Below are 16,045 nucleotides of genomic sequence, written 5' to 3'. Positions count from 1 at the left end.
CATAAGAACTTAATAAATGTGTTAAGAGGTGTCACAAATCAGTGGGGCTGGGAACTAATTATTTTTAAAAATTAGAGTATCATGTGACACATAAAAAATAAATTCTAATCTCTTCAGCAAGTGGTGTTGGGAAAACTGGACAGCCGCATATAAATCATTGAAGCTAGAACACTCCCTTACACCACACAAAAATAAACCCAAAACTGATTAAAGCCTTAAGTATAAGATAAGACATTATAAACCTCCTAGAAGAAAACATAGGCAAGACATTCTCTGACATAAATTTTAGCAGTGTTCTCCTAGGGCAGTCTACCCACACAATAGAAATAAAAGCAAAAATAAACAAATGAGACCTAATTAACCTTATAAGCTTTTGCACAGCAAAGGAAACCATAGCAAAACATAATGACAGTCTACAGAATGGTAGAAAATATTTACAAATGATGCGACTGACAAAGGTTTAATTTTAGAATATATAAACAGCTCTTACAACTTAATAACAACAAAACAAACAAACCCAGTCCAAAATGGACAGAAGACCTAAACAAGCAATTCTCCAATGAGACATACAAATGTTCAATAGACACATGAAAAAATGTTCAGTATTGCTAATTATCAGAGAAATGCAAATCAAAACTATAGTGAGGTATCACCTCAGACCAGTCAGAATGGCCATCATTAAAAAGTCCACAAACGATAAATGCTGGAGAAGATGTGGAGAAAAGAGAACCCTCCTACACTGTTGGTGAGAATGTAGTTTGGTGCAACCATTATGGAAAACAGTATGGAGATTCTTCAACAGACTAAAAATAGACTTACCATATGATCCAGTAATCCCACTCCTGGGCATATATCCAGAGGGAACTCTAATTCAAAAAGATGCATGTACCCCAATGTTCATAGCAGCACTATATACAACAGCCGAGACATGGAAGCAACGTAAATGTCCATCAACAGATGACTGGATAAAGAAGTTGTGGTATGTTTACACAATGGAATACTACTTAGCCATAAAAAGGAATAAACTAATGCTGTTAGAAGCAACATGGATGGGTCTGGAGATGATCATTCTAAGTGAAGTAAGCCAGAAAGAGAAAGAAAAATATCAGATGATATCACTCATATGTGGAATCTAAGAAAAAGAGAAAAGAAGACACTAATAAACTTACCTGCAAAACAGAAACAGACTCACAGACACAGTAAACAAATACATGGTTACTGGGGGGAAAGGAAGTGGTAAGGGATAAATTGGGAGTTTGAGATTTGCAAGTATAACTACTATATATAAAATAGATAAACAACAAGTTTATACTGTATAGTACAAGGAACTATATTCACTATCTTGTAGTAACCTATAATGAAAAAGAATATGAAAATGAATATATGTATGTGTATGTATGACTGAAACATTATGCTGTATACCAGAAATTGACACATTGTAACTGACTATACTTCAATTTAAAAAAAGAAATGAGAGAAAAAAATGAATTCCAGATGGATTAAAATGTTGAATATAAAAACCAAAAAATAATAAACCATATAGGAAAAGAGAAAGAACACTTTTTGTGTGTTATTAGGACAGAGGGCAGAGAGAACAGTGTAGCTGTAAAACAGGAAACAGAATCCCAGTGGGAAAAAGCTATCACTTTCACTATGTTTTATACCCTAATATCATCCCTTAAGTTGATTTTTAATTAATAAAAAGTATGGTGTACAAAGATATTGAATTGTTTTCTTTGAATTCTACATTTGGTCTAAATAGCTGAAATAAATAATCTGAGATTTATATCTGTTTCTTTTCTATAAAATCAAATATCAAAAATATTTAACATATTATACATGGATTTTGAATTAAGTAAATCAGAAATAATAAAACATTTATTTTTCTCTTAAATGTAAAGTTTTCCTTGCATTTCCCTCTGTAATTAACACAGCTTGGGCTATAAATAATACATCCAGTTCGCATTACATGTTTCTTCGTTTGTTGACATTGTTGCTTTTATGAAAGAACGTTGATGATTTTAATGATATTCTTGTGAAAGCATGGTACAAAATATGGAAGCTTGAGGCTTTTAAAAATCTGCTCTATTTTTTTCCAGCTTAAAAATTTATTACAAAGAAAGTAGATCTTAAAAATTTCATCACAAGAAAAAAATTTATAATAATGTATGGGGATGAATGTTAACTAGACTTATTGTAGTGATCATTTCACACTATATATAAATATCAAATCATTATGTTGTAAACCTCAAACTAACATGGCAGTCGTATCTAAGTAAAAGTAATGATTTAGTACAAGTTTTATGTATATTGTTTGTTTGCCTAGTTGTTGGATTGACAATACCTGTGACATTCCTTACAATTTTGTGTGTTAATTAGCCTTCTTCAGAAAATTCTAATGATGTTCTCAGACTGCATGTTAGATCTTTTTTTGCATTATTACAGATGTCATTGTCGTTTAGTGTTAAGGCTAGGAATCTCTACAGATGTCAACCAAATAAATACTTCATGCACTTTTCAGAAATCATCGAGGGGAGGCAGATTTCATATGCAGACATGAGGAAGAAAGCCCTCTCCCCCTCCCCCCCCAAGACAAGTGCAAACCCTACGCTGCTTCCCTGCCACTCCCTTCCTCTGGGTCTGCCAGCTCAGGTCCCCTACCAGGTCCTTCCTAATCACAGCTCTTCTTGGCATCTCAGCCTTTTCATGAAAAAACCTCTTAAGTGGTACGTACAGGACCTTAAAAACAAAAACACAAAAAATTGAGTACTGTATATATATATAATATATAAAAATATATATATATTATTATATATATATGTATATGTATATATATATATATATATATACACATATATATATACACACACACACACATCCTGGTCCAAACCACTTTTGCTCCATAGATTGGTATCACACAGTGTAAATATCAGTGTCATAGAGTGGATTCCATGATTTGGAGCCATCTTCTCTGAACCAACAAGTTTAGGCCAAAACTAAACAGAGAATTATAAGGTCTGGGGTGTTGTTTTGTTGGTTTTGGTTTGGGGGAGTCAGGCCAAGTCCTGATCAGCTCATGACCTTAATTTGCTTTCACCACGTTATGCCTTCAAGATACTAAAATGGCAGTGTGAAAAGTGAATGCATCTGTTAGTTTTTTAGCCGCCCTAAATACTAAACATTTGAATTAATAAATGGAAGGTGGAGTAGATAAACCAAAAAATCATGTAAGCTAAAATTCATTTATATTTGTTTCTGGAGTATGTCATGTGATATTTTGCTGGGAAGATTCTTAATTATGTTTGGTTTACAGTAATATTAAAATAACCACATTTCCTGAGTACAATTCAATTGTGCCATTAAGGGATGTGGTATTCTTTCATCATTCCAGGCAGGGTGGAATCTACTGGGAATAAAAACTGGCCATGAATAATCCACAGAAATAAAATAGATTTGACTATATTTAGAAGCATCTGTAACAACAGATTTTGCATTATCTCTGAGTTCTTGTGTTAATTAGACATCTCAGAATCATAAAGTTGGGAGGGATATTCATCAGTTCAGCATAGGTTAGCCAAGAGCCTACTCTGTACCTTGCACTGTGTTGCCATGGAGATGAGAAAATGGGAGATGGAGAGGCCTCACCCTCAAGAAGTTCCCTGTTTTGTGGTGCTCCATGTAGTTGTCTCAAGCCTTTGTTCATTCTTTCATGCTCCAGGACCACCAGACAGGGCTGGACCACTGCCCTCAAGGGGCTCACAGGCGAGGAGAGGATGGACCTAAAAAAGGAGGTGATGCCTCACACAGCCCTTTAAAACCTTCCTAACTCTGCAGTGTCACCACACATTTCCTGAGGCTCTTTCAGAAATGCCTTTTATTGGACTTAGGGATGAACAACGTATTTAACTACAGAGCTCGTCACGTTTGAGTTAACCTAGATAGTACCCACTGGGGATGTTAGCACAGAACAGGTGCCTGAGGTTGTGGGAAAGTATATCATCGTCTAAGGCTCCTGCCTCTTGTATTGATTCCAAAAGCAACCTCATGTGGGAAATGGAGGGGCACTTTGAGACCATTCACCTCCCCTAGCTTGACTCTTCTGCTCATTTCATGAGGCTGTAAATAAGTGTCTTTAAGGAAGATTGTTTCTGATCCCAAGCATCAGCTTTGTCAGATTGGAGGTGCTGCTCACCCAGTGACAGACCCAGGGTACCCAGCAGCATCAGATGTGCTGCTGCACAAGGGAAGACGTCTGTAACTGCTTTTGAAACACTGTCATAGAGTTTTGTCTTGAAGAAGAAGAAGAAGACGACGAGGAGGAGGAGGAGGAGGAGGAGGGAGAGAAAAGGTTTGCTGGTAGACACAGGAGGAGGATTCTAGCTTAAGGAATGGCATAGTTCACTTCAGTCTCTGAAACTTCTGTCTTCTGTCGATCAGACACGGAAGGGGAAGCATTGGCCCAGAGTCCTGCTTGGCAGACCCTGCCTAGCTGTCTTCAGCAGGACTTAGAAGCCTCCGGTCCCCGCACACTCCCCAGTTTCCCAATCTTCTTGTCTACAGCTCTGGACTTCAGCAGTTGCCGTCTCTGCCTATTTCACTTTTCCGTGTTGCTATCTCTAGCCACATGGCCACAAATTCTGGTGTTTTATCCAACACACTCAGTAGGAGAAGGGCTAAAATGCTTCATCATCCTGAGTAAAGCACTGCTTTCTTTGCTGTCCAAGCCAGCAGGAGTAAACAGCAGGCTGCTGGCTGTGCTGTCTGGAGTCACTTGAGTCTGCTGCAGGAAGCTGGTGGGGAGCAGACCATTCCCACTGCCTTCTCAGATACCTGGCAACCACCTTCTCTTCTTGAGTAGTGTTTGTCTCCAGGAAAACCTCTGCACATGCAATAACATCCCTCTCCTGAATCTTGATTCTAAGACATCTGGAAGGGCAGATGGATAATTTAAAGGATCTTGGATGACACAGACTATTTGGGTTCTGAATATGGGAAGACAACTTAATGGCAGTTCACTGGGACTCAGCTGGTTAACACCTGGCTGCCCCAGCAGTCCGTGACTTTCCATTACCAACAAGTCTGGAATACGGGTTGGTGCCATGAACGTAAGGGTTGGGCTCAATACCTCGGCTTACTCTCTCGGTCGTGTCCAGATCTCAGTGTTGGAGGAGACGTTTGACACCCGATGGGCCAGAGCCTTTCTAGCCCCTCCTTCACTGGGACATTCGGGAGGACAGTTCATTAGGAAACACATAAATGTTTATGAGGTGGGAAGGATGCAAAAAGAAAAAAAACATGCTCAAGTATCAGGAACCACCATTATGACCTTTTCGAACCCGTCCACTTTTTCTCACTCTTGCTTCTGTCACATCCTTAGAGAGAAACAAGATATTTTCGCCGTGTTTATTTGTTTTCCAAGAGCAGTTTACAACAGACAGTCCTATAAACACATGCAGTTTAACGATCGTGTAAGAAGACAGATGACTATTCCAGTCTGTCCTTTGAGCTGGCCCTCCGTGGACTGGCAAGACACGAGCATTTTGCACATGCCATTTCTATATAGAGATCTCATAGCTGTAAAAGTCTTGCTTGAATTCAAGTTACCATATAAACCAGCTGGAATAAGAACCCCAAACAAAAGTTCCATAACTAGCTTGTTTCTTCTCAGTAGGCTCCTCGACAGCTAGAAATCTAAAGCTTCACATAAAAAATTTCAGAAAAGGAACAGATTCTCCGACACGCTGCAATACAGAACGCCTTCTTCTCTGACTTGTTTTTCATTGTCTCGCCCACTTTTAAAAAAGCCCAAAAAACAAGAACAGAACCAGAAGAATGAAGAGCTCTTTACATACCGGGAACTGAGAAGGGTTTAAATGAGAATTGGAGATCTGGACTCCGTTCTATACGTGGACGAGCCTTGCACATACTTGTTTTTGGTTAAATATGAAATGGAAACTGGAGACACTAACGGCTATGATCCTGAAGAAGTTACTTAGCTTCTCCGAGCCTTACATTCCTCCACTGCAAAATAAAGAACTTGAACTGAAAATTTTCCACAAGGTAGTAAGGAAGTTGAGACGTTTTAGCCCAAGTGGGTGTGCAAAGAGTATGTTTTTCAGCACCTTGGAGATCTCAGGTAATTTTTTGGTAGCCAAAAATAAATTAGCAGTTGTTTGAGTAAACTGGTAGCAAGTTACCTACTTAAAAGAGGTTGGCGTCTTGCATCTCAAGCATTTTCCAGACTTCTTGAACAGTGGCTATGCAATTGCTTATGCAGGAAATTAACATTTAATTCAGTAAACATGTACTGATGGACTTCTGAGTGCAAGGACTTATGCCAGAGACTGCATAATGACGTTTTTAATCTGTGTAGCACTTGATGGTTTAAAAAGCACTTTTGTATGAATTATTTCATCTGATTTTTGTACCAACGCTGTGGCCTGGAGAGGGCAGATATCACCATTTTACAGACGTGGAAATTGAGGCTCAGTGATGTCACCTAGACCACTAATTTCAGTCTATTATTCCTGGGTTCCAAGGACACAAAGAATGGGGAAAATAAACAAGGAAAGCTTTTTATGAAAGTTAAGTATTGGATGATGATGAGGCCGATGATGATGATAGCTAACATGTAATGAGTTCTCACTGTGAGCCAGACACTGCTCTAAGTGTGTCAAAGGTAATTGACTAATTTAATTCTCAAAACAGTCTCATGAAGGAGGTCCTGAAGTTACTCCTACTAGTGGTGAATAGAAGGTAAGATCCACTGGGACAGGATTCTTACCTCTTTTGTCCACTTCTGTGTCCTCAGCAGTTGGAATGGAGTCTAGCACAATATGAACACTCCATAAATATTTTTTGAATGAATGAAAGTTTCTAAATGTTTTGAATGAATGGATCTCTGTATCAAAGATAGAGAAACTGAGGGTAGTTAAGTAACTGTCCTTGACCAAGTTCATTCAGCTAATGCAAGGTGAATGCAAGATTTGAATTTAAATAGCCTAATTCAGAATTCTTTACGACCACAAGCTATCCTTGTATTAAAACAAGCCACCAACCAAACTAAATGTATGCTTGAGGGTGTAGTTTTAAATGACCTTGGAAAAATCATAGTAACTTTTCTTATCCTCAGATAGAAGTTCTTGCAAAGAAACTTTGCCCAGGAGGCTCTGACTGTTCTTTCTCTCTTGCCTTATGCTGAAAGAGGAGCCAACACGGGCCTTTGGTGTCCACCCTCAGGGAGACAGTGGCAGGGGCCTTTGGCTGTCACTCCCTGTGTGTGGTCTGACCCCAGGCCCCTTCCCTCAGCTCAGTTCCTTCTCTTCTCAGCCTGGGAATCTGACTTCTCACCGTCCACTTCCCAAGGATCTAGGGAAGCACAAGGTGGGACAGGGCAGTGACCTTGGGAGGAATGGGCCACTGCCACCCGCCCTGGGGGAGACATGGACGTCCCAGGTCTCTGGCTCCTGCTTCTCTAATGAGGAACCCCCCGCCCCATCTGCTTCTCCACCTCCCCTTCCCTCTGTGGTGGTTTTCTGTCAACTGTGCCATTTTTATTTTATTCCTTTCTTCCGCTTTTTTACAGAGAAATAAAGGTCTAGAAGTAAAAAATAGTAATAATAATTAATTAACATAAAATCCCACATTTGATATATAAACCTTATATATTCATAGTGATCAGGGTTGAAAAACAGTTGTTTAACTGAGAATTCCGGTACTTCCGCTTGAAAATGCATTCTCTAATTAAAAATGTGATGTTTTATGTTTGTGTTGGCTGGGGCACTCATTACAAACTAGAAAACTCCAGCTTTAATTTATCCATCATAGAGGTGATGTGACAATCCATAGAAACTTGAGGTAGGAGGTGCGGTGGGGAGGAATGCAAATTCAGGTCAGTCAAAATATAATATGTAAGAAAAACTGAGTTATCAGAAAGTTGCTAGCTTGCAAAACTGAACCAGTGAAAATCTAGAAAGAAAAATAAGACAAAAAAAGAAGTGACGGCTTGCCTTTGAAAAGTAAAAATCTAAAACATACGATCTTGAAGTGAGATTTTGGCTTCAGCATGAGAGTTGCAGTGCAAAATATAAAGCCTGCCTTCATTCACAGTTAATGTGACATGACAGCTCACCCGGAAGTGAACTGTAAAGAAATGCTTAATTTAAGAACAATATTGTACGATCTCAATAATTGAAACATTAAAAGCTTCTTAGCAGAGCATAAGTAAATGTTTCAGGGAAAAGGGTGCTCTCTCCTGCAAATAGCCTGTGACAAGGGACTGGATGACTGGGGTAATTTTCATTATTGTTTGTAGAACTAATGCAATTCTCACTTCTTTCCTGTGTGTTTACACTTACTTCTTGTTTTACATTGATAAACTAGAAAGGAGAGGCAAGGATTACTCTTTATATTGCAGGGTTTTTTCTGATATAAAACTGACTAATGCATATTAACTGGAAAAAATTTGGAAAACAGAAATTTTTTTTTAAATTTACTATCTCAGAGTCTAGAAATTTCCTTTAGAGAAGTGGTATATATGCCTATGTTAAGCCCTTTAGGAATTCAAAAAGATTGGTATTTTGTTATTATACACCCATGTGAATTAAAGAGGAGGGAGACAGTGGTGCCCATTTTCCCATTTGAGGAAACAGAGGTACTGCTTAAGGAAGGGGAGAAAACGGATTTTTAAAAAAAAAATCATGCTCACTAGACTGTATCTGCATCTTCAGAGATCTTCTTCTCCACACTTACATCTGCATTTGTATCACGTGTTGACAGATGTCACCTTAGTCCGTATCTGTGCAGAAAAACCTGAGCATGTCAGGCTGTAGAATGCATGCTATACCCTGGTCCCACTGGTCTCCCAGTCTCTTTACCATCTTGTCCCAGTGTAATTAGTAACTTTCGCAAACAAACCAAAAGCAGCAGCAAGCCCAGTTGTTTTCACTGATGAGTTCTACCCAACATTTAAGGAAGAAATGACACTGATTCTCTGTAATCTCTTCCAGAAAATAGAAGCAGAGGAAATACTTCCTAACTCATTCTCTGAAGTCAGTATTACCCTAATGCTGAAACCAGATAAAAACATTACCATAAAGGAAGCACACAGGCCAGTATTGCTTATGAACTTAGATCCAGAAATCCTCAACAACGTATTAGCAAATTGAATCCAACTATGTGTAAAAATCATTATATACCGTGGCTGAGTGGCATTTACTTCGCTCCTCAAGGCTGAGTTAGCATTTGAAAGTCACCCAGTATGATCTGCCACATGAGCAGGCTAAAGATGAAAAATTATGTGATTATATTAATACCTGAAAAAAACACTTAACAAAATCCAGCACTCATTCATGATTTGAAAAAAAACTCTCAACAAAATTAAGAATAGAGAGGAACTTCCTCAACTTAATAAAGAACATGTACCAAAAAAAAAAAAAAAACCCTACAGCCAACGCATACTTGACAGCAGCAACCTCGGTGTTTTCCCCCTAAGATCGGGAACAAGGCAAAGAGTTCTCTCCCACCACTGCTGTTCATCACTGACGGGAAGTCCTGGAGAGTGCAGTGAGACCAGAAAAGAGAATAAAAGATACACAGATTGAGAAGGAAGAAATAAAACTGTCCTTTGTTTGCAGGCGACATAATTATCTACATAGGAAAATCCCAGAGAATTGACCAAGAACCAAAAACAAAACCAAAAAACTTCTGGATCTAACAGGGCATAGTAAAGTCTTAGGGCACAATGTTAACACACAAAAGTTAATTGCTTGCTTGTAAAACAATTTGAAATTTGAAATTAAAAAAAATATCGTTTACAACAGCACCAAAAAAAAAAAAAAGAGAAAAGGGAAGGAAACAGGTAAGCAAACTGAAGCAACCAAGATGTCCCCACATAGGTGAATGGACATTATATGGTACCTGCATGTAAAGGAATGTTAGCCATCAGTAAGAAGAAATGAGCAATAAAGCCACAAAAAGACATGGATGAAATCTTAAATGCATATTGGTAAGTGAAAGAAGGCAGACTGAAAAGGCTACGTACTGTATTATTCCAATTATATGACATTCTGGAAAAGGCAAAACCACAGTGACAGGGAAAAGATCAATGGCTGCCAGGGGTTTGAGAGAGGAGGAGAGTTAAACACGTGAAGCACGGGGGATTGTGTGGGGCAGGGAAGCTGTTCTGTATGATAGTCATTATGGATACATGACACTATGCATTTGTCAAAACCCGTAGAACATTCCAACACAAAAAGTGAACCTCAATGTATGCAGACTTAAAAAAAAGTCATATGGGAGGTTGGGAGTCCCAAGATGGAAAGCAGAATGTGATTTAAAAAACCAGTCTATCTATATTACAAAGTAAGAAGCAACCTCACTGAAGGGGGTGAGCGAGAGAGCGGCTGCCCTAATAAGTAACTTTGGAAATGAGTGGAATCTGTCAGACTAAAAGCAAAAGGCACAGTACTTAATTAAGCACGGTTCTATAGGTGACATCTTTCCCCGGTGGAGATACTGATGAGCAATTTTGGTATTGCTCTATGCATATACTGGGACTGAGCAAGTAAGTGAGTGGGGGTAGAAGCTGAGTTCTCACTTTGGCAGTAAAAGTTTACAGATAAGCGAGAATAGTTAGAATGATCTCCATAGTAACAGATTAGAGTTGGAGACATCAGTATAAATTCATGTTTAGCTTGGTATAAATACAAATGGTTACCTATAGAAAAATTGATGGATACCTGTACATACGTGGTTAATATATGCAAAAATATTTCCTGCTCTATCAACTGAGAGGGCCTAGCAGTAACAACACCCCAGCAGCAATGACCATATCATCCAGTGATGTCTACTATCATCCTCCAGTCAAGGGAACCAGGACTCCTTGGGGAAATAGCTGATTCTAGGACTAGATCAGGAAATACACAAAGTGAGCCTGGATACCTTGTGGTGCCAGGAAGTTAGGAAGTACTTTAAAACACACACACAATGATGGAGTATGTCAAAAGGGCAGAGGAGCCAAATAAAAGAGCTCCTAATGGCGAAAGATGGAACAATTTGAGGGAAAAAGTAAATAAAGTACTTTTGGCTTATAACCCAAAGTATAAAATAAATGTACTTGAGTTCATACTGGTATAAATCAATGATTGAATGAGTAAGTACACTTGGAGGAAAATACAGCTCCCGTCTGCTGAAGGATTCCAAATAATTCATGTAGATATGCTGCCCTCCAGGAAATGGAGCAAAAACGCCCCACATCTGAAGTCTGAATTGCACAGAGTGACTCCCTCCCAATGGTACAGTATAGAAAAGGGGAGAAAGACTAACTTTACAGGGGAGGAACCGGACAAACCCTTTCCTCAGCCAGGCAGTCAAGGTCAACATCAACTGTGATGAGTTATGTTGGCGGTATATGCTCTTAATATAATGTGATGGAAATGACCCTTTACCTCTGTGGTTTTCCCCACCTTGAACTATAAATCCAGCCTAATCATGAGAAAAAAAAAAGTATCAGGCAAATCCAAACTGAGGGACATTCTATGGAATATCTGACCGGTAGTCCTCAAAACTGTCAGAGTCATCAAAAAACAAGGAAAATCTGAAAAACTGCCACAGCCAAGAGGAGCCTAGGAAGACGTGATGACTACATGCGGTGTAGTATCCTGGATGCGACCCTGAAACAGAAAATGGCCATTAGCTTAAAACTAAGGCAATCTGAATAAAGTACGGACTTTAGTTAATAAAACCACATCAGTATTTGTTCATTAACAGTATCCCAATATATGGTAACAAATGTCCAGTAGGAATGTGAGATGTTAATTATAGGAGAAACTGGTTGTGCAGATACATGGGGGCTGTCTGTATTAGCTTCATAAATTTTCTGTAAATCTAAAACTGATCTAGAAACAAAGTTCATTTTTTAAAAATGTTATCCAAACTTTCATTCTGCTGCTGAAGTAAGGGTCGCTGCATTGCACAACTCCAGGAAGCACGATTCACGCAGAATTCAGTGTGAACGGTCTCCCCTGGAGTCATGCGAGGCTGCAGCACTTCGCCAGCTTGAGTGGTTTTTTCCTGAGAAAAACAATTATGTTTGCCATGGGTCAACTTATGTTTTGCTGTGAAACTTGCCGTACACTTTATTACAGATCCTTCCTCGCTGGTTTCCTTGTTTATTACAGATCCTTCCTCGCTGGTTTCCTTGGGAGGGGAAGGTTGGGCTGGATCAGTAACAAAGCTTTTTCAGACCGAGGGATGAAAGACACTTTCCCTCTTGTTAAGCAGCCATCAACCCACCCACATAGGAGCAGAGAGGGAAGGGGAGCCAAGCTGCGGAGACCTGACTGCTTCTCCTGTCTCGGCCTCTGATCCGCATTCCAAACCTGACCCACCTCTGACCTCAGTTATGGGGCAGGAACCACAGTCTGGCACAAATGGGCAGTCTTGGTGTTTTAACCTCCTGAACCAGGAACCAACCCAAATGGGCCAAGAAAGCCAGGGAAAGTGGGATTGTGTTGAAAGTTGCAGTCAACATTTCTGAACAGCAACAAGGACCTTTCCAACATCTGAAGAAATGCTGCCCTTTCTAGCCTGCTCAAGTGAGAACCTGAAAGATAAAAACTTTTGTTGACTAGTCTGAAAATTTGGCCATTTAACTGAAGTAGGTAAATGAAATACTAAATCCCCATGAAATGCGAGGCCTTCCCTGGGATTTGGCCCATAAATTGTGTTCTACCAGATCAGAGATCATAAAGTTCCCCCATTCCAGACCAAATTAATGATCTTTCTCTTTCTGTAAATTATAAACCCCAGATATGTCAAATTATGTAATGAAAACCATATAAAAAGAAATTTGTATTTTAAGAAACTTCATAAATTCCTTGTTTTACTGGGCCTTATTGGTCTTATTTAAATGGGACAGAAGAGAAATTAACCTTTCTCGTTTGCACTTTTTTTCCACGCTGAAGGGAGACCTTGAATTGTTAGGGCAGAAAGGGAAAATGCTTTACCCGGGCCAATTCTGTGAACAGAGCAGGTCTAGCCGCTGAGATAAGCCACTTGCCGAATCAAAGGTATGTTTTCGTGCTTGGTCTTGGATCTTATCTGCCTGCTGCAGCAGCAAGCTTAATAACAGAGGAGGTTCAAAGAGGTAGAGCTGCTGTTTCAGGCCCTTGTGTCAGTGTTTTCAGAGGCTCGCAGATTTGGTCATTAAGCCCGTCCTAATCAAACTCTTTGAAAGCTTATCTTCGGTCACCATTTCCTACAGTCTTTCCGCAAAGCAGCCATTATTTGTAATCATTAGTAGAATGGTACGTGGTGTGTAAATACACTTAATAGTTAAACTTCTAAGACACTGTTCGGGACCATCTTTTAAAGAATCGAATGAATTTCTGGTGTATCTTTAGTTTTCAAACTGGAGTCTTATCTTGCAGTTATTTTGCACACATTGCGGTTGGTTTCTTAAAGTTGTTCTTCAGTTCATGGGAGAGATGGCTTTCAGGGTGCAAACAAAGCTGAATAGATGCCACTGGGGGTATCGATGACAGTTCGAGATGGTTTTACTCTTTTCATGTTGGGTAATTCTGCAGGAAGAGGCTGCTGATTGTAGGGTAGTTATGTATATGAAGGTTGGTAAAGAGGAATGTTTTAAGGCTTTAAGATTTCCCTAGTGAGGTGGGGCTTCACAGCCTACACTTGGTTTCCTTCAAAGAGCCCTGTTTGCTTAAATTCTCAGAAATTATGATTGGAGTCCTCAGTCAACCAAGTCGTAAGAGTGGTCAGGAGCCCTGTGCTGAGGGGGGGCCTGCCAGCATTTGGAAGGTCTGCGGGTGGTGATGTTGGCGATGAGACTGGTGTGACGAGAGGGAAGGGGACCGAAATTCCTAGAACACACGCGTATTGAACCCTCTTGCCTCCCTGTGAATGGGGCTGGACCACAGGCTGGCTTCCCTCTCCTCCACTCCCACTCACCCAGCTGGGGACTGACCCAGCCCCACCAGGAGGCAGCTGTCCTTGGCTCTAGCAGATCCTGGCTGCACGCTGTGCTCCACACCGCCTTCCAGCCCGGCCAGCTTGGCTACAGAGACCTCAGATTTCATCTCCAAGTGCCGACAGAGTCCCTTCACTAAAATCAGATTTTTTCAGCTGGTAATTCCATCATTTCGCAGTTGGTGGGTTTCATCCACAAAAATCGCCTTCTAGAAAATAAAATCCAGTGTCATCTTGCATGGTGTTAACGTGTAGGAACACTACTCAGTCCAAGCCACAGAGAGAACCTCGGTTAAAAATCCTGGTCCAGTCGTCAGATCCACTCCAGATCTGACCACACCATTCTAAACTCTCTCTTTTGTAGAAGTTGGAAATACTTGTTTTTGAAATAAACATCATTTGGGAATGTGTTGTTAACTTCATGAGCACCTCCCTGCGGATGATCAGACTAATCAGATATTATTTGTAGAAGGAAACTGAAATCACAGTCACAAACAGAGATGAGTGACTTCCTTAAAGTAAAACACTCAAAAAAGATTGATTGTTTCTTCATACCTTGAAGTAAATTTTATGCAAATATGCCCTACTATGAGCAAACTCAAAACTCAAAAATATGAATATCAACATAGATAAATTAGGGAATTATTTTAGTTGATTTACTAAGGCTTTCATGATCTAATTTATGTAAGTAGATAATTCCTATGGTAGGATGCAGGCGGAACTGGATTTATCTTAAAATGCAGCTCACATATGGTTTTTTAATTATTGAAAATTATTATACATTCAGAAGAATGTTATAAAACATAACTGAACACCTTAAAGAAAAACAGAGAAATGAACACTTGTGTATTTACTGCACAGGTTAAGAAACCAAAACTTAGAAGGCTCTTGAATACCTCTCCTCACTCACAGTCCTCCCCACAGAGGTAACTATTCATCTGGATTTTATTGTAACTCACTTCCCTTGGTTTTTTTTATAATTTAATTATTTATGCATTTTTTTTTCCTCCAAAATAATACAGTGTTTAGTTTTTTCTGGTTTTGAATTTCGTGTCAATAAAATCATACTTTATTTTGTGTGTGTGACATGATTGCTTAACATTACCATGTACTGTATTTCAGAGTCTGGATCCATCCAATTGATTCATCCATTTTACTGCTGACTTACATTTGAGTAGTTTCTAGTTTCCTGCTGTCATATGCAAGCCTGCAGTTAATAGCCTTGAACATGTCTTCCAGGCTGCGTGTGCAAGAGATTCTCTCAGATAGATACCTAGGAGTGGATCTGGGTTACAAGATGTGTGTGTTTTCAGCTGTACTAAGTAATGCCAAGGTGTTTTCCAGAGTGGTTGTTCCTGTTTGTGTTCCCACAAGCAGTGGATCAAAATGCCCATTGCATCACATCCCCTCCAACAACTGACATTATTTGATTTCAGTTCTTTCCAGGGTAGTGAGTAGGAAATGGTATTCCACTGTGACTTTCATTTTTGTTTCCCTGATTGCCAGTGAGGTTGGATGGCTGTTTATATGTCTATGAGCCATTTGTGTTTTCATTCATCCAACATATACTGTTTGGGGACCTCCCATGTGCTGGGCACTGTTTGGGTCTCTTCCACTGCTTTCAAATCTCTGTACTTACCGATTGGCCATTTTTCCATTGAGTTGTTTTCCTCTTTCAAAGGAGTTCTTTATAAGTTCTGGAAACATCTTTTGTTGGCTGTATATTTTACAAATATTGTCTCCAAGTTTGTGGCTTGCCTTTTTCCTCTATGGTTTTTTCTTTTTTTCTTTTTCTTTTTCTTTTTTTTTTTTTTTTTGGTGAAGGGAAGCTCTTCATTTTAATGTGGTCAGATCCCTTTTTTAAATATTCTCTTTTAAAGCTTTAGGGTTTTGTCTTTCAGGTTTAAGACCTTACTTCCATTTGAAATGTATTCTTATATATTGTATGAGGAAGAGATCCAATTTCTTTCTTTTATTTATAGAGATCCTATTCTTTCTTTCTTTTATTCCCCACATGGAGAACTAACTCTTCTGGCATCATTATCAGATGATGTCTCCT

The 16,045-nt window shown here is 39.4% G+C and overlaps 1 protein-coding gene across 2 annotated transcripts in view; it reads left to right on the top strand.

Moving 5' to 3' along the window:
• DDAH1 (dimethylarginine dimethylaminohydrolase 1) overlaps positions 1–16,045 on the top strand; it is a 131,082-nt gene that overhangs the window by 37,347 nt on the left and 77,690 nt on the right. The gene's annotated exons all lie outside the window — the stretch shown is intronic.

Source organism: Camelus ferus, chromosome 13 (assembly GCF_009834535.1).
Source record: "Camelus ferus isolate YT-003-E chromosome 13, BCGSAC_Cfer_1.0, whole genome shotgun sequence".
NCBI classification, from domain to species: Eukaryota; Metazoa; Chordata; class Mammalia; order Artiodactyla; family Camelidae; genus Camelus; species Camelus ferus.
The sequence above is the reverse complement of the archived record's forward strand: the minus strand, read 5'-3'. Positions and strand labels throughout refer to the sequence as shown.